Source organism: Mirounga leonina, unplaced genomic scaffold (assembly GCF_011800145.1).
Source record: "Mirounga leonina isolate KUSES-001 unplaced genomic scaffold, KU_Mleo_1.0 Mir_150, whole genome shotgun sequence".
NCBI lineage: Eukaryota > Metazoa > Chordata > Mammalia > Carnivora > Phocidae > Mirounga > Mirounga leonina.
Genome location: NW_023270374.1, coordinates 29,540,599 through 29,567,152, shown reverse-complemented (window position 1 = coordinate 29,567,152; position 26,554 = coordinate 29,540,599). Strand labels below are relative to the sequence as shown.

Here is a 26,554-nt window from a genome sequence, read left to right as displayed (position 1 = left end):
ATTAAGTGCACTTCTGGTTAGCACAATGATTGGGGTGTGCTATTGGTATTTATGGGCAGAGGCAGGAAATCTAGACATCCTGCAATGCAGGAGACAGTCCTGCACCAGGAACAATTATGCTACTTTTCACATGACTATCAAATGTCTGCCAGAAAATCATTCTGTCCTTAACTGTCTAAACCTAGAAATGTAACTCCATTTTATACAAAAATAAAAAATATTTTGTGCTATTTTAATATACACTGAATTTTCCAGTAATGCAATTGTGTAAACTGCGAAAAGACTGGACCTTTTATGTTTAGAACCTTACCATATCAAGAATTGTTAAAAAAAAAAAAAAAATTGTTGACCATTTCACAAAAATCACATCACCGAAGGCCATGCCACTGGTGGCATCTGAGCTGCTGATAGCACACACTGCTATCGGGAACACAATCACAAGAACTACATACACACTTCCGTAGCCCTTATTTCAAAATGTCAAATATACAAGAAAAGAAAGTCTCTTCAATAAATGGTGCTAGGAAAATTGGATATTCACATGTAAAAAAAAATGAAACAACCCCTATCTTACACCATTCACAAAAATGAACTCAAAATGGATTAGACTTAACTGTAAGACATGAAACTCCTAGAAGAAAACATAGGAAAAAGGTTCCTTGACATGGGTCTTGATAATGGATTTTTTGGAAATCATACCTAAAGCACAAGCAACAAAATGAAAAATAAATGGAACCACATCAAACTGAGAAGGTTCTGCACAGCAAAAGAAACCATCAACAAAGTGAAAAGACAACCTACTGAATGGGAAAAAATACTTGCAAACCATGTATCTGATAAGGGGTTAATAACCAAAACACACAAAGAACTCATACAACTCAATAGCAAAAAACCCCCAAATAATCCAATTAAAAATGGGCAAAGAATCTGAATAGACATTTTTCCAAAGAACATATATGAATGGACAACAGGTACATGAAAAGGTGCTCAACATCATTAGTCATTAGGGAAATGCAAATTGAAACCAAAATGAGATTTTACCTCATGCCTGTTAAAATGGCCATCGTCAAAAAGATACAATAAATGCTGGCATGGATGTGGAGAAAAGGGTACCCTTGTACACTGTTGGTGGAATTGTAAACTGGTACAGCCACTACAGAAAAAGGTATGAAGTTTCCTCAAAAAATTAAAAAAGAACTAGCATATGATCCAGCAATTCCATTTCTGGGAATATATCCAAAGGAAATGAAAATGCTAATTCAAAAAGATATCTGCACCCCCACGTTCATAGCAACGTTAATACATGGAAACAACCTAAGTGTCCACTGATGGATGAATGGATAAAGAAGTTGTGGGGGGTGTGTGTGTGTATAATGGAATATTACTTAGCCATAAAGAAACAAGAAAATTCTACCATTTCAACAACATGGATGGACCGTGAAGGCATTATGCTATGTGAAACTAAACAGAGAAAGACAAATACTGTATGATCTCACTTATATGTGGCATCTTAAAAACAAACAAAAAAACCCCACCAAAATTAGAAAAAGAAATCAGATTTGTGGTTACCAGTGATGGGGGCTTTGGGGAGGGGAAATTGGAGGAAGGTGGTCAAAAGGTACAAACTTCCAGTTACAAGATAAATGAACACTAGGGATATGATGTACAACATGATGACTAAAGTTAACACTGCTATAGGACATACAGGAAAGCTGTTAGGAGAGCAGATCCTAAGAGTTCTCATCACTAGGAAAATATTTTTTTCTTTTTATGTATCTATAGGAGATGATGGATATTAACTAAACATATTATGGTAAGCTATCCGAAAGACATCGTGGAAGTTCAGAGGACAAAAGATTACTTTTGATTGAAAGAAGGGCTGAGCTGGAAAACAACAGGATAAGATCAGGGAAGAATGAATGGGGTATTGAAGGAAGGTTACGATTTTAACAGAGATAAGAAAATTAACTGAATAAGAGTGAGAGTAAAAAGAGGCGGGTAGAAAAGAAAAATATACGAGGAAGGACGCCTGCTTCAAGTAGCAACAAACAGCACCAGAAACTAAAAACCTAGAGTGGCAGAAAAAAAAGCTGTATGTAGAAGGGATAAGATTTCAAAGATAAACGGTGACCAATTTTGAAAGAGTATGAATGCTAGGATTGGAGATTTATAATTAATTCAGTAAAAACTGGGGCAGAGAATGAGAGAATATTAACTTTATCATAGAAATGATACAACAGAAACTAGAATTTCGTCTAAGTGTCCAAGACAGGCTGAAGGGACAATAGAAAAGTAAACTCCAGTGTAGCTAATATACTGAGGAGGGGGAGGGAGGGAAGGATGAGGACGAGGCAGGGAGGCCCGGGCACTGCAGTGAGAAAAGAAGACATAACTGAAGTTAGATAATTAAGGGCTCTGACTGCTAAGTTAAGGATCCTCCCCAGATAGGCTCAGTCAGCTAGCACCCTGAGCTACTAGCAGAGAAGTCTCCAGAAGTAAATATGACAGGAGGAAGGAGATGATGATGACAATGCTCCCCTGCAGATCACTTAATTTCTTCCCAACTCTATGTGTCCATTTTCTAGGTAATCTCCCTGGAGGTTTCTATCATCAGGTGACCGTGTGCTGGTAACAGCTTATGGTTTGTAGGTACTACCCGCAGAGTAACATGAAGGTTTGGTCTAATTGACAGATTACCAAAATGATCGATATGGTGGCAGTGGTAGATGCACTGAGACCACAGCTAGACATTAATTACATCAACTGACTCAATCAATATTTATAGGGAATAATAACAGTGAATAAATAAAATCCCTGTTCCCAAGAAGCTTCAAGTCTAATTACAGAGAAATTTTTTTTTAAAACTTTATAAAGTAAATCCAGACATCAGTTATTTCATGAAACAAATTTATTACACACCTGCTATGTATCAGGTATTGTCCTAGGTATAGGTATGCAGATATAAACAGGACACGATGGCTGCCCAAGGGAAGGTTTCATAGTGAGGAAGACAAATCTATGACAACACCAGAGTACTGCAGTATTCAACATGATTAACTGACATGGTGAGTTTTGAAGTCAGCATCAAACAAGAGAAAAACATTGCCTGATAACAATGTACCTTTGTAAAACTGATCATTTTGAAAGAGCTTTCACATGTTATTTCATTTTATTCCAATAACAAGCCTAAAAAGTTCAGTAAGACAGAGGTACTGGACACACTAGGTGAGGAAACAAAAAAGGCTATAACTTGCTCAGAGTCACATCAAGTGACAGTAGAGCTGGGACAAGAAACTCCACCTTTTGCTCCAAAGTCCAGTGCTCTTCCCTTTTGTTCTGACTCCATACCTCATCATTATGACCTTGGACAAGTCACTTGGCATTTCTTTGTCATAGTTCTCTCATCTGCAAAACAGGGAGAACACCTGCAGTACCTACCTAAAGTAACTCAGGGGAAGGATCAAATAAAGTGACATTAAGTCAACATACTTTAAGATGTACAAAGGCAAGGTAAACATTATCAGGCATGCCTTGTTTCTCTTAGGAAAAATAGGACACAGGGTGCCAAAACACTGAGTAAATAAATGAACCGTGCTGGATTTTAAAGCACACATTGCTCTCAAGGTCACCCATATAACTTTATGACGAATAAAGACAAAAGGATTATAGTTCACATTTCTGTTGTAGTCCCATTGACCCTACAAGGCAAATATCAATCAAGTTTCATCAGAAAGGAATGTATTCACCTATACACCAGATTCTGTTGGGGATCCTATCAAACACCTGAATCACAAGAAAGACAGACATTCCTCCCTAAAAGGGTAAATAGGTAGTTTCTGCTAGTCTGTTTAAAAAAAAAAAAAAAAAAAGCATGAATACTATGAATACCCTGCCCGCCCCCCACCAGCACCACCACACTTCTCATCTTTTATGCCTTTTATGCCTGCTCTGTCCAATACAGTAGCCATATCCACATATAACTACTTACATTTAAATTAGAAATTCAGTTCCTCATTTACACTAGTCACCTTTCCAGTGCTCAGTACTCACATGTGGCTAGGGGCTACCATATTGGACAGCACAGATACAGAATAGCTCCATCACTGCAGAAAATTCTACCCAGCAGAGCTGCCTTAGATACTATACTTCTATTTTTATTACAACTCTAACTAGACTATAGACTCCTTGAGGACAGAGTCTGTGTCTTATTTATCTTGGTATCCTCAATATATAAAATACATGTCACACACCAAGCATTCACTATACATCTAATTGAGTATCTCAAACATAGCAGACTACTCTGTCATTTCCGCAACCCCAAAACACACACACACATACACACACACACACAAACACAAAATAACAACAAACAAGACATCCTCTCACGTGGGGCATGGAGGTGGAAGGAAATACTGCGTGCAGAGGAAGGAACCTGCTTTCTAGCCCTTGATGTGCTAGAACCCAACCACGTAGTCTTGGGTAGTCTTTCTTCACCTCTAACCACTTAGAATTAAACTCCATGTACTTTAATTTTAAAACTTTAATCATCTTGTACCAAAAGAAATCATGTATTCTACCCAAAAGGTCTTTACACATGTCAGAAAACACATCTGCTAACAATGATGAATATCTCAAATTAAACAGAATCCATTTCTAAGTCTCAGGCTATCTTGATTGGACCCACTTTTGGTCTTTAATGAACATGTGAAATATTTCACCTTTACTTTGGATATCAACTACAGAGTAAAACATCAGGCTTAAAGATTGAGTTTCTTCCATGCGCCAAGGCCAGAACTGGATACTCTGTCCAATCTGATCAGAGAGAAACAAGGGCAAGTTTCTTGAGTATCTGAATTTAACAAGAATTGTCCCATCAGTTTCTCTATTAGCCTTAGCCTAAAAATTGACAAAACAGTCCAAAACAGAACCAAGAGAATCTTTCTGTAACAATCCTTATCCTGTAAAGAATGTCTTTTATAAAATGTATATATTTTTATTTAGTCCACATACTTCACCATATTTAACTGCTATAAAAAAGATCTTTATTGTCCAAAAACCTCTTCATAATGACCTTCACATACATATTCATTCACTCATTCCCTTTTATAAACTTTACATGGTTTGACGACCAGCCAAGAACAAATACAATCTGAATTACTGGCCTGCCTTTCTTTAAAATCTGTAAATATGTTGGGCAATAGCAGTTTGGGCATTTTACAATAAATATATACTAAGTTTGTCAAATCCTCTGACATCAAGGTTTTAATCTTCTGTCGGGTCTGTTCCGACATAAGTACTACTTATGTCATCTCTCCTAATGAACAGGATGAACTACTACTAATAGCCAATTCCATCTACTAGCATTTATCAAGTACCAACAAGGCAATAACATTTAGTAAATGACAACTAAACACTATTTTGGACAACGAGGTAGGGAACATACGCAAAGGCCTAAGAACAATTAAAGGTCTCCACTGCAGAACTGATCATATCTGATTATGATAAAATCCGATTTTAAGAAAAATCAACCAGTGTTGATTACATATCCTACATAGTGCCTTGCCAGTGTGAGAACTCAATGTGTTTGTCCAACTGCTGGATGGATAAATTAATGAACCTAACTAGAGTGTTTCTAAGCAAAAAGAACAAAACTCTATAGGCTAAGAACTACCAAACACCTCTTGCAAAAATGGAAATAGAGAAGAATTTGTTTACAGCATTAAGTCTATGACATAGAAGAGACTCAAACATGCCAATCAGTAAAAGCTGTGTAAGTCTATATCAAAACACTGGGCGGAACAGAGATCAAAAAAATAGTTCAAGGGGCGCCTGGGTGGCTCAGTCGTTAAGCGTCTGCCTTCGGCTCAGGTCATGGTCCCAGGGTCCTGGAGCCCCGCATCGGGCTCCCTGCTCGGCAGGAAGCCTGCTTCTCCCTCTCTCACTCCCCCTGCTTGTGTTCCCTCTTTCGCTGTGTCTCTCTGTCAAATAAATAAATATTATATGTCAAATAAATAAAATATTAAAAAAAAATAGTTCAAGTTGCTCATAATCCAGTAGAAGAGACAGAAATGTGTTGCATTTCTGTCTCTTCTACTGGACATAGATAAAGAATTGGTAAATTCCGTTATGATGGTGCTAAAGAGCATATAAGAACGACCCAAGGTGGTTGAGTGTCACAGACATAGGCATCCCGAAGGGCATGTTGGGAGTTAGGCAGGCAGAGACTGGAAGAAAAAGCTCTGTGCACATGTATAAGAGAGAGCAGAAGTGTATGCGTTTGGGTGGAGTGGGGACAAAGCATGGAGGATAGCCTAGGCAGAAGAACAGCATATGCAAAGATGACCCAGAAGTTAAAGACACTAGACCCGTGAGTACTGTATATCCAGGAAAACTGGAAACTAACAGTTTTACATGAGATGCATTCACTGTAAAGGTACAGCAACTCAGAAATCCTGCAGAGAAAGTTAGTTTCCATCTCCAAGTGGCTTTCAAAGTGGGGTAGTCACTGGGCCTAAAGATACGATCTTTGCAAGTGGAACTCGAATTTTTAACAAACTCGATGATTCTCCTACACACTTAAACTGCAGACTCACTGAAACGTCTTCTGAGATACAGGACTGCCCACCCCAGCAGTTCCCAAAGTTTGCTACACACTGGAATCACATGGGGCGCCTTAAAAAATACTGACGTCTGACTCCCCCGCTTCCCCCAAACATTCTGATTTAATCGGTCTGGGTCTGCGGCCTAAGCTTCAGGAATCTTTAAAAGGGGCTCCAGGGGACTTTAACATGCAGCAAAGTTGGACAGCCACTGACCTGGAGTCAGGCTGCCTGGGTCCAAATTACCAGCTATGTGACCTTGGGCAAGTAAGTCACCAAACCATTCAGAGCCTCAGTTGCATCGTCAGTAAAATGGGGATAACCATCCTACCTTACAGGCTTGTTGTGAAGTTAGATGTGGTGAACGTAATGGCCTGGCACAATGCCTGGCGTGTAGTGAGCGCTTAACAAGGGTCTGCTGTTTATTCTCGTTATTAACTCTTCCTCACCCGACTGTCACTGTGCAATGGGCAGCATCGTCCCCACTGGACGGCAGCAACTCAAGCAACCCTTCTGCCGGACCAAATTCCTCGCCGGAGTTGTCTAGCTCCGCTCCAGACCCGCCCCCTCCCCCAGGTTGCCAGGAGAGCGCATCGCCCGGCCCGGGCAGCTCCCAAGGGCTAGACCCGGTCGGAATAGACCCGATAGAAGCCGCCGACTCCCGCCACCACCGCCCCCCCCCAAGCCCCGAGTCAGGGCCAGGCTCCACCGGACCCCGGGGATCCCCCGAGAAAGGCAGAGACGTGCTTCCGAAGGCAGGGCCCTTGGGGCACCCGGGCCCGAGAGACAGAATTGGCCGTTCCGGGACCGCCCGGAGGGGAGGGAAGGGGAGGGTCCGGCCGCGACAGGGAGGGCCGTCCGGTTACCTGAGGCGACGGGCGGGGCCCGCATCGCTGGGGCGGGCGCCGCTGCCGCCGCCGCCGCCGCCGCCGCCGCCGGCCGCGCTCGGCCTTCCGCCTCACGCCACCCGCGCCATAGTGCCGGCTCTTTTGCTGCCCAGGCCGGCTGTCCTCAGGCGGTCGGTCCGTCCACCCGTCACCGACTCTCCGAGGGCGCCCGGGGGACGACGAAGGCCGGTCAGGCCGGCCGGCTGAGCTCTGCTCTGGCAACTTCCGACTGCCAGGGGCGGCAGCGTCAAATAACTCCCCGAACCGAGTGGACCACCGCGCGTGCGCGGCGTGCCCGCTCAGAGACTTCTGCGGGTCTGAAGCCGCGGCGTCAAATAATTCCCGAGACACGGCGCCGGAAGCTGCGCGTGCGCAGCAATCCCAGATCGCCGCGCGGGGCATATTCCCTCCTTCCTTTCCGGATCCAGTGGAGTGGGAGGAGTGAAGTGACGGCTGCAACTACCTCGTCTCAATACTGCCGAGGGGGTGCTCCACCTGCATCCCTGTGAATCAGTCCAGAGTTCCGTGTTTTCTGTGCGGACGGAGTTAAGGGCTTCTCTGCAAGATTCTGGCTCCTACCCAGGTTCTAGAAGTTTCTCACATCCCACCATTACATCACCCTTTCTTTGAAATGTTGCCCTTTTCCCGCTGCTCCCTTATTACCTGGGCATAGCATTAACTGTAAGAAATACTCAATTCCAGGCCAGGAGCAGACTACAAAGATGAATCAGACATCAGAGCCTCTGGTTAAGGAGCTGAGTCTGACATAGGCGAGAAGACATAAATAGTGATAATAATAGCAGGAGATAACGGTTTGAGCACCTATGATGCACCATAGATTATGTAAACATTACCACTTTCAATAATTTGGTTTCAGCCTCAACGAAGAAAATAATAAATACCCTTAAGTAGGTACAGCTCAAGTGCCTTGGGAGTGTAAACGGGGAAACTTGGGCTGAGAGAAGAAGAGGGAAGCCACGGCTTTGAGACCGTCCTTGATATTTAGAGAAGATGGGATCAGGGTGTTGAGTAGTGCTGAAGGCATGATTGTCTGAAAAGGGCTGAAGAGAGCAGAGAAAATGCTGACTCCTCCTTACCTTCGGTTAGAAGAGACCATGAACTGATACTCTCATAAAAAGGATAAAAGAGAAGAGTGTTTCCTCAAGACCTTGCCAGCCGCGCCCCCCCCCCCCAGCTCCACCCCAGGAAAGTTGTTAGAGGAAAGAGGAACAAGGAGTAAGAATGTTCTAGGACAGGAATGGGGCTATACCCAGGACACTTTGTGGATCAAAGCAATGCATTTCAATTAAACACAGTGTGACAGACACTGTAAGAGGATCACTCAGTATCTCTTCCAACCACTTATCCCTTGCCTTTCAGAATTACAGAGACTGGAAAGCAAAGCATACCATTCCCAACCTCCCTTACAGCTAGGAGTGGTAACAAAACGAAGTTTCTGGCCAATAGGATGCAGACGAAGTCCAAAGGGAGATCTTCCCTTCCAGAATAAAAAGGAAGTCTTTGGAGACATTGGTGACCTTCACCTTTCCCTTCACTTCACTCGTGGAATTCAGGCACAGCACCTGGAGGTGCTGCAGTCATCTTGAGACCATGAGGAGGACTGTGCTAAGGAAGGTGGAACAGAAAGACAAAAGAAGCCTGGTTCTCTTTTTTTTTTTTTTTTTAAGATTTTATTTATTTATTTGACAGAGAGGTAGTGAGAGCAGGAACACAAGCAGGGGGAGTAGGAGAGGGAGAAGCAGGCTTACCCGGGAGCAAGTAGGCTGATGCGGGGCTCTATCCCAGGACCCTGGGAGCATGACCTGAGCTGAAGGCAGACACTTGAGGACTGAGCCACCCAGGCGCCCCAGAAGCCCGGTTCTTTAGGACATATTGAAGCAGCTGCACAAACCCTGGACTGCCTTCCTGTTTTATGAGACGAGGAAAATCTTTAGACCAGAGTTTGTTGAGTTATATGTTACTTTCAACCAGACTCATTTCTAACATAATATTGAATATCTGTAATATATCAGACAGGTACGGGCTGATAATGAAGGTGACAGAATGAAAGAGCAACAGATGGTGGGAATTGGAAAAGTGACAGACACAGGACTAGGAAGCTGTCTGAAAGCTCTTAGGGAGAAAACGAAAATGCATCTAGTTCCCCCCTAGTGACTTCAATTCATTTCTGAAAATTCTGACTCTTAAGTGAAAGCTGTTAAATTAAGGAGTATATGTTTCCATTAATTTTAATGGGAAAACAAAAAAAAAAGTTCAATTCCAACCCAAGACACTGAAATATTTTAATAGAAAAATATATCAATTGAATAATGCAAATAAAAATTATATAAGCAATAAATAATTTTAAGTCAAGAGTATGGCTTTAAAAAAAAAGAGTATGGCTTTTACATAAAATGCAAAGTGTAAGAACTATTATACTGGTCGGAAGATAAGATTTAATATTTGGTGGGGGTTGGTGGAGAAAAGATACAAGAGAGTCATTCTTTCTTTGTTTTTTAAGTAGGCTCCACACCCAATGTGGGGCTTTGAACTCACGACCCTGATATCAAGAGTCAGATGCTCTACTGACTGAGCCAACCAGATGCCCCAAGAGTCATTCTTTAAAGGTCATACATTTCTGCACCTTTTTCTTTACCATTTTTTAAAAATTTTTGAGGGCTTCACTTAAACCAACATAAGAATAAAGTTATAACCTACATACACACACACACACACACACACACGCACACCTGTGGGGGGAAAAAAGACTAAACATAACACTTTGAAACATGTGAGGAAAGTGTTTCAGACTGTGCAACAAACTGAGGAAACATGAAATGCTGTACAGAGGGAAACCTTACGGTTTCTCCAAACACAGTGCCCAATTCAAACATGTTACACATCATAATTTCTAACTAGAAGAGTAGAATAAATTGGGGGAGTGTCTTCCTCTGAAACTGTTATGTCAGAATATCACTTTGTATTGTGTACTTAAATACTGTGTATTAAAAGGCATTGCTGGGGCGCCTTGGTGGCTCAGTCGTTAAGCATCTGCCTTTGGCTCAGGTCATGATCCCAGGGTCCTGGGATCAAGCCACGCATCGGGCTCCCTGCTCCACAGGAAGCCTGCTTCTCCTTCTCCCACTCCCCCTACTTGTGTTCCCTCTCTTGCTGTGTCTCTGTCAAATAAATAAGTAAAATCTTAAAAAAAAAAAAAAAGCATTGCATTCAAAATAGGAAAAATGGAGTTATATTAACCTTTTTTGGCAGACTTTTTTTCCCCAAAGTTGGCCAGATAGATAGATAGATAGATAGATAGATAGATAGATATACAAAACCCATCCCACAGTTCTTACAATGTAACCAACACGCTTCTCACTGAGAAATGGGATCCATGTTCCCTCCCCTTGAGTCCGGTTATGACTGTTCTGGTCAATGTGGCAGAAGGAATACTGTGTGGCTTCTGGGACTAGGTCATAAAGAGGTTACAGCTTCCACTTAGCTTACCCCCTTTTGCAATACTCATCCTTGGAACCCAGTCACCATGTTGGTAGGAAGCCCAGGCCACACAAAGAGACCATGTGGAGATATTCCCACTGACAGCCAGAGCTAATGTCTCAGCTGGCAACATTAAATGTCCAGATATGTGAGTGAGGAAGCCTTCAGATGATTCCAGTCCCCAGGTTTCACGCCACCGTACCTGACACCAAGCAGAACAGAGACAAGGTAATCCTGTTGAGCTCAGACCAAAGAGCAGATTCATGAGCAAAATAAATATTTTCAGTGTTTTAAACCACTAAGATTTGGGGTAAATTGTATGCGTTCATAGTAATTAAAACACTTTCAAGAGCCATAATTAAGAAAAGTTATTAACAGATGTATGAGAGGTATATCATCTGTAGCCAGTTTTTTTTCTTCTTTTTCAAAATATACAGAACTAGTTTGGGGTAGATAATGGTTGGGAAGACCCACTTCTATTTCTCTTGAACTTAAGACAATACTGGCACAGTGTAGGTACTCAAACATTTGTGGGATGGATGGGTAGATGTGGGGGTGGTGGATGGATAGTGGATTAAAAATTCATTGGCTTAGCATCTAACCCACTTTCCTGCTCTACTGTTAAGTCTCAGTGAATAGTATCCAGTGGCTGGTGGTACTGCCATCATTAGATCTAAGTAAGATGTTCCCTGCTCCAGATCCTGTGCCTCAAGGAGTGCTGCATTTTGGATTGGTATTCCTCAAACTTTTCCAAGCGCCCCTCCAAGGCCAACAATGCCACCTTGGTAGGGTGCCCCAATCCAGACCAGGCCCCACGTGGGTCCTGTTAGCTAGAAATTTCTATCTTGAAGTTTTCTAAGCCTTACTCCAGTGGTTGAGACTGGCCAGAGCCAGAAGTGCCATCCAGGCAGGGTGATGCACTCCCAGACCAAGTCCATCCCCTGTGAGTCTCATTCTTTATTTCTTCTCTTTGAAGAGCTCTTCAACCTTCTGTCTCACCACCCGCCCCCACTCCAATCACTTATGTGTAAGGCTGACCAGATGCCTTGAAGAGCTCCAGGACTTACATATATGGAATCATTCTGGAGTCTCATGGCCAGTTCTGGTTCCAGGAGGACAGCCCAGTGAGGAACTCACCTTTTTTTTTTTTTTAAGATCTTATTTATTTATTTGATAGGGAGAGACAGCAAGAGAGGGAGCACAAGCATGGGGAATGGGAGAGGGAGAAGCAGGCTTCCCACCAAGCAGGAAGCCCGATGCAGGGCTCAATCCCAGGACCCTGGGACCATGACCCGAGCTGAAGGCAGACGCTTAACCATCTGAGCCACCCAGGCGCCCCAGGAACTCACTCTTGTTAGCAGAGTTTCTTTCACCAGCTTGTGTGAGATTGGGCTGCCAAAATGGTGTTGGCATGCTGATTTTGGTGACTCTCACTCACATTGAAACCAGGGTGAGTTTAGGACTCTGAGCTACCAACAGTCCACTGCAGATGCTTGAGCTTGAGTTGCATGATGTGGGCCCAAATGTTGGTCTGCACCTCTGTGTTCAGCCCATGATACTGCTCTGACCTACTGCAGCCAGAGGGATGGGGGAGGGGAGCAGCAGGGATCCTTTACTCCATGTACTCTGCAGTCCCTTCTTCAGCTGGCCCTCAGGGTGATCACCTCACCCCTTTTGTGAGGAGTTGCTATGCCTATCTTCTCCAATGACTTGAAGTGTTGCTCTGCAATACCAATGTGCTCTTCCCATTGATGTACTTTCTTGCCTATCATGGACTGATGGCATGGTGTTCTCATTGTCTTAAGCCATACAAAACAAAGGTGGATGTATCTTGTATGACTGGGACTGCTCTTCTCGCAGATCCCTTTCCTGTGCTCCCTGCTGGTGGTGGTGTGTGGAAAGCGAGTGTGGTCAGCATTGAAAGCAATCACATTTTAGGAACACAGTGATTATTGCCTGAAGAGTTCAAGACATGATTTGAAGATGTGTTGTCCATGTTTATGAAACAATACTCCAAAAGGTAAATTTAACATGACCAGAAAATAAATTATCATTCACATTTCCCTGCGTATTCTGGGTAAGATTTGTATTTGTAGCTCTCATCAGTGAGTCACAGTAAAAATCTCTGGGTCCTTGGAAGCCAGTATATCGAGACCACCACTCATGGATGATGCAGCATCATGAGTAATAATATACCAAGCATTAAATAAATGTATTAGAAGACTACAAAGTTAGGTTATATTGCTTCAGTACTAACAGGTTCCAAATAGCGTATCTTTTTTGGCAGTGGGAAATATGAAATTAAGCAATAATGGCACATTTTATAGTAAAAAACATGAAGGGATGGTTCTTGCACTTGAACTGGAACAGATGGTGCCTGGATACTACCAAGAATTTTCATGTGCCCTGATAGGACAATAAATACAGTCCCAGCACCTCCCCCTTATCCATTATTCTAAATTCCCATCAATGAATCACTATATTCCACATGGGCCCATGAATTTTGTGATATATATTTTTAAGCAAATTGCTTATATAGAAAGGAGCCATGCAAAAAACATTTGCTCAAGGTCTTGCACATACTAGGGCTGCCTTGGCTAGTATCCTCTTCCCCTGGTAGGCCCCTCGAGTTTCCATGAGCTCACTTCCTCCACTCTTGAGAGCACCATTTGCCAGGCAGTCTTGCTTGCCAACCTGGGCCCCACTGAGTGGCTGCTTGTCCGCAGAACATCCCTCCCATCAAAAGGTCCAATTCTACATATACTCCTTTCCTGCTTGGAGGGAGTGTGCCTACTCTTTTATTTTTAAGACCAGAAAATAAATGTTGTGACCAAATAAGGGCAAGCCACTGAGAATGGACTGTTGTCTGAAGGCCGTGAGCAAGGGCCATCACAACATGTTTATTTTGAGAACTCAACATGATGCCTGTTCGCTGGAAATCTAGTTCGGCAGTCCAGTGTCATACAGGGGAAAGTCAGCCTGGGTAAGCAAAATGCCCACAGTGCCTCATGCAAAGCCTCCATGGAATACCTTAATAACTTACAAAATCAAATGAGGGGGAGGGCAGGGGTCAAACTGGGCCAACACAACAAACACCAGGGACTGGAATTCCACCAGACTTCCTGTCCTGCATCTCTGCCTCTCTCTCTATGTGGGTTTCTGACTTCACACTCAATCTGGTTTTTTGCATACAGTGAGAGACATATGCTGGGTTTATCCCAGGGCACATCCGCATCCCTCTTCCACTGAGGCTAGGCACAGCATCTACATATAGTTGTGCACTGAACAATTCATGGGGACAATTCACATCATAGTTTACTGTTGAGAAGCAGAGATGCTGTGGGATGCTGGGGATGCTTGGCTGAGCCAATGCCACAGGAAATGGAAAGAAAAGGATAGATTTTCCTAGCACATCCTTCTCTGGTGAGGAGTGGCCCTTGATGAGCCCATTCCAACGGAGTTCAAGGAATCCCATCTTGACCCTTAATGACCTCCCTAATAAAGCTGCCAGGGAATAAACCTGGTGTTCTGATTCCCTCATGGTTAGGAAGGAGTGCCAAAGACTGAACACTGGGGATTTCTGAACCCTCTGAATTCCTGTCTACAGGGGTCAATACAGGTAAGTCTCCTGTGTGATGGGTCACATGCTCCCTTACTGGTGGGAAATCCCAACAAAAGCATTCGAGGGCATAAACTCCTTGTGTACTGTTCTAGCTGCATTCCACAAGTTTTGATATACAGTATTTTCATTTAATTTAAGTCTGAATATTCTCTGAAGTTTGTTTTGGTTTTATGTCTTTATGTTGTAGTCACATATTGTGGTCTATATGATACTGACGCATTGGTGTGTGAGATTTGCTTTGCAACATACAATGTGGTCAATATTTAGAAATGCTCCAAATGTGCTTGAGAAAAATATATACTCTCACCGTCGGGCAATGTTTTCTAAACATGTTTTCTAAAATATGTATTAAAATCAAGCCTATATTCCAAGACCATAATCTTTGGAAAAGGAGAAACTGTAACTTTACAGTGAAGTTTGGCAGCCACCCCTTAGCCAAGTGATCAAGGTTAATATCACTAGGAAAAAGTCATGTTGATATCATGTGCCCCTGATGTGTGATGAAAGGGAACTTCACCTCTGTGATAATCCTTTCCCCAAGCCCATAACCCCATTCTAGTCATGAGAAACCAGCAAAGAAACGCACATCAAGCACATTCTACAAAATACTAACATTCTCCAAAACTGTCAAGGTCTGGAAAAACAAGGAAAGACTTGAGATGTTGCAGATTGGAAGGGATGAGGAGGATACACCCTGATGAAATGTAATGTGGTATTCTGGACTGGATCCTGGCACAGAAAATGGACATTACAGGGAAAGCTGGTGAAATCCAAACTGAGTCTGGAGTTCAGGTAATGGTAATGGGCCAGTATTAATTTCTTAGTTGACAAATATACTGTGGCTACATGATAGCCGTGTGCTTGTTAGGGGAAGCCGGGTGAAGGGCATATGGGAACTCTCTGTACTAGGTTTTTAACTTTTCTGTAAATCTAAAATTATTCCGATAGAAAAAATTTATTTATTTATTTTTAAAGATTTATTTATTTATTTGAGAGAGCGAGAATGAGAGAGAGTGAGAGTGCATGAGAGGGGGGAGGGTCAGAGGGAGAAGCAGGCTCCCTGCTGAGCAGGGAGCTCAATGCGGGACTCGATCCCGGGACTCCAGGATCATGACCTGAGCCGAAGGCAGTCGCTTAACCAATTGAGCCACCCAGGCGCCCCTAGAAAAGATTTATTTTTAAAATTCAAGTTTGTTGCTTGTGTTGTTCAAATCTTGTAGTAAAAATAAAGTAAGGGAAACAATAAGGGGAAGGGTCTGTCTCCATTCTCTAAAAACTACTTTGGAGGCTTCAACCCCAATGTCCCCAAGACAAGGAAACAAACACAAAACTTGGCCATCTTCTTGATATGGTGCAGAAGAACCTATAATAAATAATAACGGAGGTCAATATTTTAACAACGAATCGGGGCATCTGCTTTAGCAGGTGTTTTCATATGTCTTCACCGCATCCCTTTAAGGGAGGTAACCAAGGCCCAGAGAGGGTGAAACGTGTCACCCAAGTCGCGCAGCTGGGTTGAACTGGGTGTGTGAGGCACGAAGCCAGGGCTGCCACACTCACTCCAGGCTGCTGCCCCAGCCTTCCGCGCTGCATGCCCTCCACACTGGCCCTCCCCTCCAGTTCCCTCTACGTCCCCCACAATGCTCACGAACGTGCACCAGTCCTCCATTGCCCAGGTAATTCTACTTGCTCAGGGAGACCTTCTCTGACCCCCCCGCCCAAGATCTCCGGTGTCCCCATTTAGTCCCACGGCACCTTTCATTTGTCCTCCAGAGCATTTATTACATTTCTTCATTTGTGGGTTACTCATTTATCATGACAAGACTGTGAGCTTACAATGGCCTGTGTTCACCGGTGTGTGTTCCCATTGCTTACCGCAGAGGCTGACACTTAGTAGGCGCTCAATAAACAAGTAGTGACTGACCGAATGTACTAACTTGGGGCACACCAAGGTCAACTCCAGGAGGTGGGGCTTGCGCTAGAGAAGCACTACAGAACTTGGTGTCCGGCTTCCAGAAGATCCTGGAACGTGATGCGGGGACTCCATCAGGCATAGCTACTGTATATCTGGCCCTACTCTGCCAGGATGTAGGATCCCCAGGAGGGATACCGGAGAATGGGGGACCTACGCAAGAGAAGCTTCTTTAAGACTCTACAGAATGCAGCAGCCTTCTGGTAGAGGGGGCAGCCTCAGGATACTCTTCTTACATGGAATTAGCCTGGAACCCCTCACCACCTAGATCTTTGCTGTCCAGCAAGGTAACTGCCAGCCATATGTGGCTATTGAACACTCAAAAGGTGCTTAATATAAACCCAGATGTGCTATGAGCATAAAATACACACCAGATTTCAAAGACTTAGCTTGGGAAAAAGTGCCAGATATCTCATTAGTAATTTTTTATGTCGGTTATATACTGAAATGACAATATTTTCTGATGTATTGGCTTAAATAAAATATATTATTAAAATGTAGTTCATCCTCTTTTTATTTAAGTGGCTACTAGGAAAACTTTAAATTACCTTTGTGCGTTGCATTGTGTTTCTATTGGATAGTGCTATTCTAGACTATAAGCTCCATGAGACCCCTCCTCTGCTTTGGTCAGAGCTGTATGCCCAGCTTACAGCAAGACTCAGCACACAGTGACTGTTCAAAGACATGTGGATTAATAAAACTTACTATCTTAGGGCGCCTGGGTGGCTCAGTTGGTTAAGCGACTGCCTTCGGCTCAGGTCATGATCCCGGAGTCTCAGAATCGAGTCCCGCATCGGGCTCCCTGCTCAGCAGGGAGTCTGCTTCTCCCTCTGACCCTCCCCCCTTTCATGTCCTCTCTCTCTCTCTCTCATTCTCTCTCTCAAATAAATAAATAAAATCTTAAAAAAAAAAAACCAAACTTACTCTCTTAGTACTTGTGTGTGATCCTCTTGAGGGCAGAAACTTTCTTTTTCATCACTGTATCTCTATTCTTAGCATAGTGCCTGATAAGTATTTTTTGAATGGACAAGTGAACCTTCATTCTTCTGGCTCTCTGTTCTCCTACAGTAACAGCAGAGTGGTGGTAAATGTAAGGTCTCTAACAAAAAAAGCAACAACGGTAAAGATCAACAACAGTTGATATTTTGGTGTTGGCTGAAACATGCCTATTGTCTGTACATGTCAGGTTCACAGGTTCAGTCTTAAAGGCTGTTGATTTAGATGGGGAATATTTTAGAAGACTGGAAAATAGGCAACGTGAAGCAGATGGGACAGAATAGTAACATACCCTAATTTCTAGTTTTCCAGCACAAACAAGCATCTGACAACCTGATATGCTCATGCTATTTATGAAATCAGCCTGCAACATTTTTCACTACTTAATACACCAGACAGTGGAAAGCCAGCTGAGCCACTCATTAGAAGTAAGACAGGTCCCTTCGTTTCTCTGAGCCTTGGTTTTCCTCATTTATAAAATGGAAGATAATGAAATCTACCTCACTGGGTTGTTGTGAAGATTGAACGAGGTAATTATATCTACGGGCTTACTTAGTACAGTGCGTGGCATTTAATCAAAGTTTGATCAGCGGTGGCGATGATTAACACCAGTCCTACTGGGATATCTGCAAATTAGCAAAGAAAGTATTTGTGGTGTCACGTTAACAGATGAGTCTGTCATCATGACATATTTGTTCTTCATGTTAACCGTCAACAAGCTAGACGTGCTCATCCAATAAAAATGGTTGACGTTTATTGAGTGCACAGTATGATGCAGGTACTGTTACGCAATGAACATGCATCACCTTATTTCATCCTTACTGTGGGGGGTACGTGCTGATGGTCGAATTACAGTCAGAAACTGAGGTTCAAGGAGGCAAAAGAACGTGCTCTAGGCCCCACAGCGATTGAGGGACACTGTGAGGATTCAACAGGCTCTAAATGATTTCACTAGGCTGCCTCCCAGGGCAGGTGTAGTTAGGTATCCTGGTGACATGGCAGTTGTAGTCCTGGGGACGGAGAGGCCTCCGTGAGCTATTCCTGGTGCACACTGGCAAGACCACCATTGGCCTCCTTCCTCATCCTTGAATGCTGACTGAGCTCCTGGCATGTGTCAGTCACTGTACCCTTAGGCTGTTAGGGGCAGAGGCTCATTTGGCTCCCTCTAGTAGCGACACAGTGGTGGTAAATGTAAGGTCTCTAGTAAAAAAGGAAGACAGGAGCTTTGGTCACTTGGCCATGCCTCACAAAAATTTGGGGAAAACTGAACCCCGGGCCATGTGGAACACAGATGTGGTTTAGAAATTGAAATATCATCCTCCCCCTAGAAGAGTTCTAGAAGTGGTCCCTCACCTGCAACAGGAGCTCAGGTACCTTGAGATCCTGTGGTTAAAGGGACTCAATCCCTCTGTCTCTTCTCTTCCTGTTTCTGTTCCTGCGACCAATCACAACTCCCCAAGAGGAAAACCTGCTCTTAGTCCTAGACCAAGGTCACCGGGTAGGGCTGCCCTCGGGTGGCTGTGCTTCCCTCATGCACTGAGCTGTGGTTGAGGTGAGCAAGGGGTCTGCGGAGTTGGCAGAGACGGAGCCCGCCCTCAAGACATGCACAGCCTAGTCTGACTGGCCAGTCCCAACTTGAATGGGCCGCCACCCTCACCACATAGCAGCCATTCATAATCAGGCACAGCGTATAGCAGTGGCTTCTTCGGCCTCCTGTCCCCCCAGTTCCCTGGGCCTGGTACCCCAGAGGAAAGCTTCCTACCACCCCGTCTACACTGTAATGGAGGCAGCAAGGCTGCCATGAACGCCCAGAGATGAGAGGCCCTCCCTTGACTCCAATCACACCTGCCAGGTGAGGCCTTCCCTATCTGCTCAGTTTCAGATGCCACTCCCCTTCTTGCCCCACACTTCCTGTCTCGTTTCCCTGCTTCATTATTTTTTCCCTTAGCCCTTCTCTAGCATGCTACACATTTTAGTACTTTATTTATGGTCTGTCTCTGTCCTCTAAAATGTTAAGTACCGTGAAGACGGGTTTGCTCTTTTGCTGACTGATTCCTAGAATGGTGCTGCACACGATTGACACTGGGTATGAAGGAAAGGAAGGGCCGGGAATCCAGTCTGGCTGGGGGTTTAGCCAAGGAAGGCTTCCTGAAAGAAGTGACACAAGCTGAGTCAGGGCAACCTCGGACATGAAGGATGCATTCCAATCATGTGGGCCAGGAAAGGGAGAGCACGTTCAGGGGCCTTCAGTAGTAGCACGGCTGGGGCCTCTGGTGCCCCCGGGGGGGGGGGGGGGGGGGGGTGAGGATGGAGAGGCAGACCGTGGGCAGTGAGGAGGGCCCCGCAGGTACCCTGGAGAATGGAATGGCAATGCTAGGGCTGAGGCTCAGATGGGGCCGGGGGGGCAGAGGGCAGGGGAGGGCAGACCAAGAGGCTGGGCCGGGGGCAAGGATCGTTTACAATTTGAAAGTGAACGAGTTGTTGACTGAGGAGAGCTGAGCTCTGAGTGCGGACTCTGCGCCGGCTGCTGCGGCGAGGACCTCCCTGATCTCCCCGGATCAACCTTTGTACTAGGGTGCCGCAGAAACAGGGCAACGGATGGCTGACACCTTCGCAACCTGACCAGTTGGGCTTACTGGGAAGGACATTTTGGTGATGCTGGGCCAAGCCACGGTCAGTGATCCGCCTCCATAGCCCCAAGATGCCCCTCCCTTGGCTGTTTCAGCAACCATGGCAATGTCACCTCCTCCTTTCTTCCCCAGCGCTCCGTCGCTGCCCCCTCCTACACATCATGGACCAAGTGGCAGCAGAGATGCCACAGGACTGAGGTGTGGGGCGGGGAGGCAGTTTAAGAAAATGATGAGAACATAAAGAGAATAAAGGGGATGGGAATGTAGCGCACAGGGCTCCCCAAAGCTGACACAGTGCTATGGAAGCTGGCGGGAAGCTGCCTGAGATGAGGGGCTGGTCAGTGTGAGAGAGAAGACATCTACAAATAGCAAGGCAACAGCCAACAGTTAAACTCCACCGGAAAGGAACTTGTGCCAAGCTGGGGAAAAACGCGTTCATTTCTCACGAGAGGACCAGGGCCATGATTGGATGACACTGGCCCAGAGAGTGGAGTAGGTGGGGGACCTTCATGAGAGAGCGGGTGATGTTGGGTGGGAGTTCAGGAGGGGGGTGAGGGGGAAAGAAGGGCCTTTGCCAGAGCTGGTGGGCAGAGTAGACACTTCAGCCCCAAGAATCCCTCCTGGGGACTGAGGCCATCAAGGTGCCGAACTCACAAAGGTAGGCCTCACTACGTGGTTTTGACTTCAGCCCTGATCAAGCTGATTTCAATTTCCATGCAAGGAATGGACAATCAACGCCTCCCTTTCTCCCTCTGCGGGGCACACCACTGCCATTCTGTCATTGAATAGAACTCCCAGAGACCAAATCTACCGTGTGGCAACAGCAACAGAAATTCCGACACCTAGCCTTTGCCTACCCTAGCCCCAGAGCTCTCCAAAGGACGGGTGTTCCTCGCCCACGCCACGCCCGCCCCTGCTCAGAACCATCTCCCAAAATCCCCCGAGGGAAACCTGGCCCCAGCACTCAGGGCACTCCTGCCTCCTCCAGGACTTCAGCCCCTGACTCTGCCTCTGCGTCCACCCCACCATCGTACTCTTTTCCAAAGCCTGGGCCCAGATGTCCTTCAGCCAACAATTCTTTTTTTTTTTTTTTTTTTAAAGATTTTATTCATTTATTCATGAGAGACAGAGAGAGAGAGAGAGAAGCAGAGGGAGAAGCAGGCTCCCAAGGAGCAGGGAGCCCGACGTGGGACTCGATCCCAGGACCCTGGGACCATGACCTGAGCTGAAGGCAGACACTTAACCATCTGAGCCACCCAGGCGCCCTCAGCCAACAATTCTAAAGTTTTCCTTTTCTCCCAGACCTGAGCCCCCCCCAGAAGCACTTGGGATTGTTCAACCCCTAGTCCAAATTCTACATCCCATCTCCTATCCCTAGGTCAGCCTTGGGAGTGTGCTAAGCGGAACATCTCAGTGAGTAAAATATGGAAGATCTGCTCATGACCCACCCCATGACGGCTCATAGAGGTATGGACTTAAAAAGAGAAGAAAAACAACAAAAACAAGCAGCAGGGCAGTTTCAAGATTTATTGGGTGGGTGAGAGGACAACGACGCACAGTACTGAAAACTCTTGGTTCTAAAAAGTTACGGGAGGAGTAGGCGGGGAGACGTGGAGGCTGCTGGACAACGTGACCCAGGTGGAAGGGAACCAGTCTTCCTGGTTCATGGTGCTCGGTGACACCGCTGGGGGAGCGGCAGAACCAGCTGAAGTCTCCAGCTCTGGACCACAAGCCTCTAGGGTCCCAGGGCTTTCCTTGCTTACTGGGCCTGCTTACACAGAGAGAAAAGTCGTTCCATGCTGTGCTGAGGCAACAGGGTAAGAAGGTCTGGTGATGCTCCACATGGCAACATTATTCTTCATCATACTACTCTAGTGTCCACGATCAATCCCAGCATAATCTAAAGGAGAAAGTCCAATTAGGCCAGCAGCCTGGAATTTCCATATCAGAAACACAGGCTGACTTGGCCCCTTGGCATTAACTCACCATGAGGAGTTCTCTCCAGGGCAGCTGAGACCCAGGTCATCCTGAGAGGGCCAGTGCCTCCATCCCCTCAGGCTTCCTCCAGCAATCTCCAGATCCAAGGCAGCTCTCCTAGAGTGAGGAGGATGCCAGAGAGCAGGTGGTCACAAGTGTCTCGGTTCCAACGTGATCTCATCTTTCTCCAAGCTGTTATCAATGAGAAAGCCCCAATTAATCAGGCATGAGCTGCCAGGTTTTTTTCACCCCAAACACAGCTCAAAAATGAATCCCAATGCTCACAGAGAAGAGTCAAAATAAACACAGCCTTAAAAAATGGGTGTTTTCAGGGCAAGAACAGATATAGTAATTGGTAGACAGATGGCTGGAGAGCTAAAGCTCAGAGGCTCCTCCCACTGAGCCCCATACGCACACCTCCCCAATTGGGAGTGAAGGCCACCATTTCAGCCTCTCTCCATTGTCGTTACATCCCTGCACTCTGTCTCCCAGGTACTTGTGCTCACCCCAGCGTCAAACTCTTCTTCGTGCTGCTCCGCCCACCACCACCCAATGCACATTTCCCATCACATCACATTTGGACCACCAAATCCAAAAAGCTGCTTTCCTTTGAAAACCTTATGGCAATCAGTATAAACCACCCATATCACACAGAATCCTTATGCAGAATTCATCCTGGCTCTTTAAACCCTATAAAGTACCTAAACCTGGACACAAACATAGCCCGGTTTCCCACAACAGGGGGCCAAGCTGAGAAAGGCCAAACTACAGAGTCCCGTCATTGACTCTCACACAGCAGCACTCAATGCCTGAGACCAGAGAGCACTAGCTGGAGAGGAGCAGGAGTGTGTGAAAGCGTCAGCATTTGGAAGGGACAGGTGTGGACCCTCCAAATACGGGAAGCCGCTTTCAACAATTTCTCTCCCTGCATGATCAATGACCAGAGCACAGGCAGCCCATGATCGCTTTTGAATGCAGGGGCATGAAGGGCAGAGAGAGACCTAGGAAGAGACGCAGGCACCACTAGCCTTTGGAATAGACTGAATCTGGGGAAACCACCCAGCCAAGCACAGGACCTCAGGAGTGGCCATTCTTGCAAAAGCCCCATAGAACCTCCCTGCCAAGGGGAATCAAAGAGAAGACACTTTGGGCAAAAACGCTGTGAAAATCGTAGGGCTGGAAATGACAGGAATCCTGCGGTCTTAAGCAGCACAGAAATCACCTCTATCATAAGTTTGTTTCTTAAATGAAGAAAATAAGGTTCTGAATAGGTCACTGAGAGAGCAGCACAAGGGGATTCAAAGCCAGGGACAGGAGTCTCTGATGTGTGGGTCTCATTTCCAGTTACAACATGCTTCTGCCGTCACTCCAAGGACGGAAGGCAGGCACCCCAGAGAGCTCTCATTACTCAGTGGGACTCTAGAGACTCTTCCTCTGCAGCAGGCACTGAGGACATATCAAGGGCCAGATATGATCTAGGTTGCCTGGGATTGAGGGGACAGAGCTGGGGACTCACGGACATTACCTTCTCACCTCTCAGCTCCCCTATGCCTTCATATGAAGCCGCTAGGAACCCACACTTGACTATACCAGATGCAAGGAACCAACACTCCAGAGAAAAGACAAGAAATCTTACCTCAAGGACACTGGGGTCTAGAATATTCCTGATACAACTCCCATGATGGCTCTGCACATGGTGGGCTCATCTGCAACAGACCAAAACCCAAGAATGGGCACCAACTTGTCCCTGCTCACAGCAAGGCATGGTAGGCATCAGGAAAGAGCCTAGCACAGTAGTTGCCAGAGAGTAAAGTAAGCATTCGACAAATGCTGGCTGTTACTATTTCCTCCACAGACCCACTATTTCCTCGTAAAAAGGACAGTAGTTAACTCTAAAGAGGGAGACAGTGCGTGGTCTATGACAGGGTGGCCAATGCTGATGAATGCATCATTAACCAGGGATAGGCTGAAAAGGATGCCAAGGCCAGATTCACGGGAGTGTGCCATGGCTGCCCGGCAGCAACTCCGCTGGACATCGAGGAAAACTCAAGTAACACACACAGCCTGGCTCCCAACAGCACGGATAGGAAGTCAGAGCCCAACAGGGACACTAATGCACAGACCACTGCCTCCGAGGCCCAACGTGTCTGCGGAGAAGATGGAATGTGGGAAAACTCCTGGAAGGTGTGGATGTGGACTCTCCAATTACAGGACAACTCTTCTCTGAATCCTTTGCCTGTACTACCCATGAGCACGACATTGGCACCAGGTGACAGGAGACATCAAAAAGGTGGTAAAAAGGAGGAAGTGCGGGAATGCTCCAGGTTTGGAAGGGACAGGAAGGGATCCTCCAAACATGGGGAAACACTTTCAGCAAATCCTTTCCCTGCGCCATCAATGACCTGGACACGGGCACCCCATGTTAGCAGCCTGCTACCTTCCCAGGCAGGGGAAAGCTGCCCCGCCAAGCCCAGGACCCAGAGCATCATCACCACTTCACGTAAAGATTCCATCTCCCATCATCAAAGGGAAGACTAACTCCGGGCAAAAACACCGACATTGTTTATTCACCCCACACATACAGCCTGAGCACCTACTACGTGTCAGGCACCCTGGGCTCAAAAACAAAGGACACACACAAGACCTCTGTCCTCCCAGAGCTCTGGCAGTTTCCCCACTTAAAAGTGAAGCTCCGGACAAGGAAGGAACGGAGCCAAGGTTATGCGGCTGCCCAGGGGTGGGCTGAACCGGGATCTGAACCCAGACCTCTCTGACCCCAAGCCCACCCCACCTACCACGCCAGACGCCCTTCTGCGCAAGGGCTTTGCAAGAAGGGTCTCAGAACCTGAGCTCCAGGATCTCCCCCCCCCGCCCCCCGCCCCCACCGCGCTGTGGCAGGAAGGCAACGAGCCCCCTGGTCGAGCTGCTCACGCGCAGCACCACTTACCCAGCAGGCCTCACCCCTGCACACAGGGGCGGCATCAGGCGCTGCGGATCAGGGCCCTGCAGGGCAGACAGGGGTGCTGCCTGCGGCACGGCCCGCAAAGCCGTCCAAGGGACAGTCCCCATCTGCTCCCAAGAGAGCCGCGGAGCCCGCACGGCCTGGGCACGGGAGAGAACCGGGAGGGGCTTTGGTGCCAAGCTGCCCCTCTGCGACCCCGCGAGCGCCCCCCCCCGCCCCCGAAAGCTCAGACAACCGCTCTGCACCCCCGGGGCTTTCACACTCTCCGGTAAGGACAGGTGACGCCAGAACGGGTTCACGCTCCTCAGGTCACTCCGCAGGCAACCGATGAACGGCTCTGGGGGACTCAAGGCCCGGAGCCGGGGGCGGGTGAGTGCGTGAAAATCGCGGGGTCCGGGGCGCCCCTCGGGCCCGGGAACACACGCGGCTGCGCGGCCCGCGCGTCGCCGGACCCGCTGCTGGTCGTTAGCGCGACCCGAGTGTTCCCCGCGGGCGGGCTGAGGGCGGGGAATCGGACCCGGGGCCCCTTTCTCGAGCACCCGCCTCCCGAGAGAGCCGCACCCGGCGGAGGGGCCGGACACGGAGCCAGGAGCCGGGCCCGGAATCCGGGCTGACCTCCGCCGGCTCTCCCCGCCCCCTCGGGCCTCAGTTTCTCCTCCTGTCGGGGAGGGGGGATGCAGCACCGGCCTTGGAGGCCGCCGGGGGTCCCTGTGCAGCGCGGCCCCGCAGTGACTCACCCGGGGCGCGGGTACTGTCGTTGGCGGGGTCAGACGGAACGACGCGAGAAGGTTGCGGCACGGTTCGGGACGGTTCGGAACGGCTCGGGACCGCTCGGGAAAGCGGCTGTAGCCGCAGGAAACCCCCTCCCCCCTCCGCCCAGCGCCGGCGGAAATGCACCTGGGGCGCGGGCTGCGGCCTAGAGCGGCGTCTCCCGGGCTGAGCCCGCGCGCGCGGTCTCTTTGCGCCCCCTCGTGGATAGGAGGTGAAAATCTGAGCGGCCAAGTATCCAGGCATCCCTTTATCTTCCCATCATTCCATCCATCCATCTATTTATCCGGAAAATATTTAGGGAGCACCAGCTTTCTCATCCATTCATCCACCCACTCACCCACACACCCATCCATTCATACATTTATATGTTCATCTAGACTCCCATCCCCCCAGAAAAATCTACAGAGCAGCAACCTCGTATCAGGGACTGGGCTAAGCATTGGAAATATATTGAAGACAGACAGGTTTCCTGATTTTTTTGTTGTTATAATATTCTCGTAGGAATAATGAGTCAGCGAATGCAATAATTAAAAATCATAACAAGTCAGGACGTCTGGGTGGCTTAGCTGGTTAAGCGTCTGCCTTTAAAACTGTTTAAAAAAGAGTTTTAAAAAATCATTAAAAGTGCTACAAAGGAAAT

At 46.7% G+C, this 26,554-nt stretch overlaps 1 protein-coding gene, 1 long non-coding RNA gene and 2 other non-coding genes across 8 annotated transcripts in view; all 4 read right to left on the bottom strand.

Annotated features, from left to right (window-relative positions):
- The window catches only part of RALGAPB (Ral GTPase activating protein non-catalytic subunit beta), an 83,482-nt gene extending 75,761 nt beyond the window's left edge, over window positions 1-7,721 (bottom strand). For both annotated transcript variants that reach the window (XM_035006304.1, XM_035006306.1), the window contains exon 1: window positions 7,466-7,721. The gene's annotated coding sequence lies outside the window, so the exon portion shown is untranslated. The remainder of the gene's footprint in view (window positions 1-7,465) is intronic.
- A 13,995-nt stretch (window positions 7,722-21,716) lies between these two features.
- Window positions 21,717-26,024, bottom strand: LOC118011476. Of its 4 annotated transcripts, none has more exons than XR_004679480.1 (5): window positions 25,881-26,024; window positions 25,129-25,283; window positions 23,818-23,887; window positions 22,191-22,373; window positions 21,717-22,104 (listed from the first exon to the last, which is right to left on the bottom strand). It is a non-coding gene; the product is annotated as an uncharacterized LOC118011476 (long non-coding RNA). The 4 variants fall into 4 exon arrangements; XR_004679481.1 differs by lacking the exon at window positions 25,881-26,024 and adding an exon at window positions 25,759-25,773; XR_004679478.1 differs by lacking the exon at window positions 25,129-25,283.
- LOC118011632 lies at window positions 23,028-23,161 on the bottom strand. Its single transcript, XR_004679510.1, has one exon. It is a non-coding gene; the product is annotated as a small nucleolar RNA SNORA71 (small nucleolar RNA).
- Window positions 24,490-24,632, bottom strand: LOC118011635. Its single transcript, XR_004679513.1, has one exon. It is a non-coding gene; the product is annotated as a small nucleolar RNA SNORA71 (small nucleolar RNA).
- Window positions 26,025-26,554: the final 530 nt, after the last annotated feature.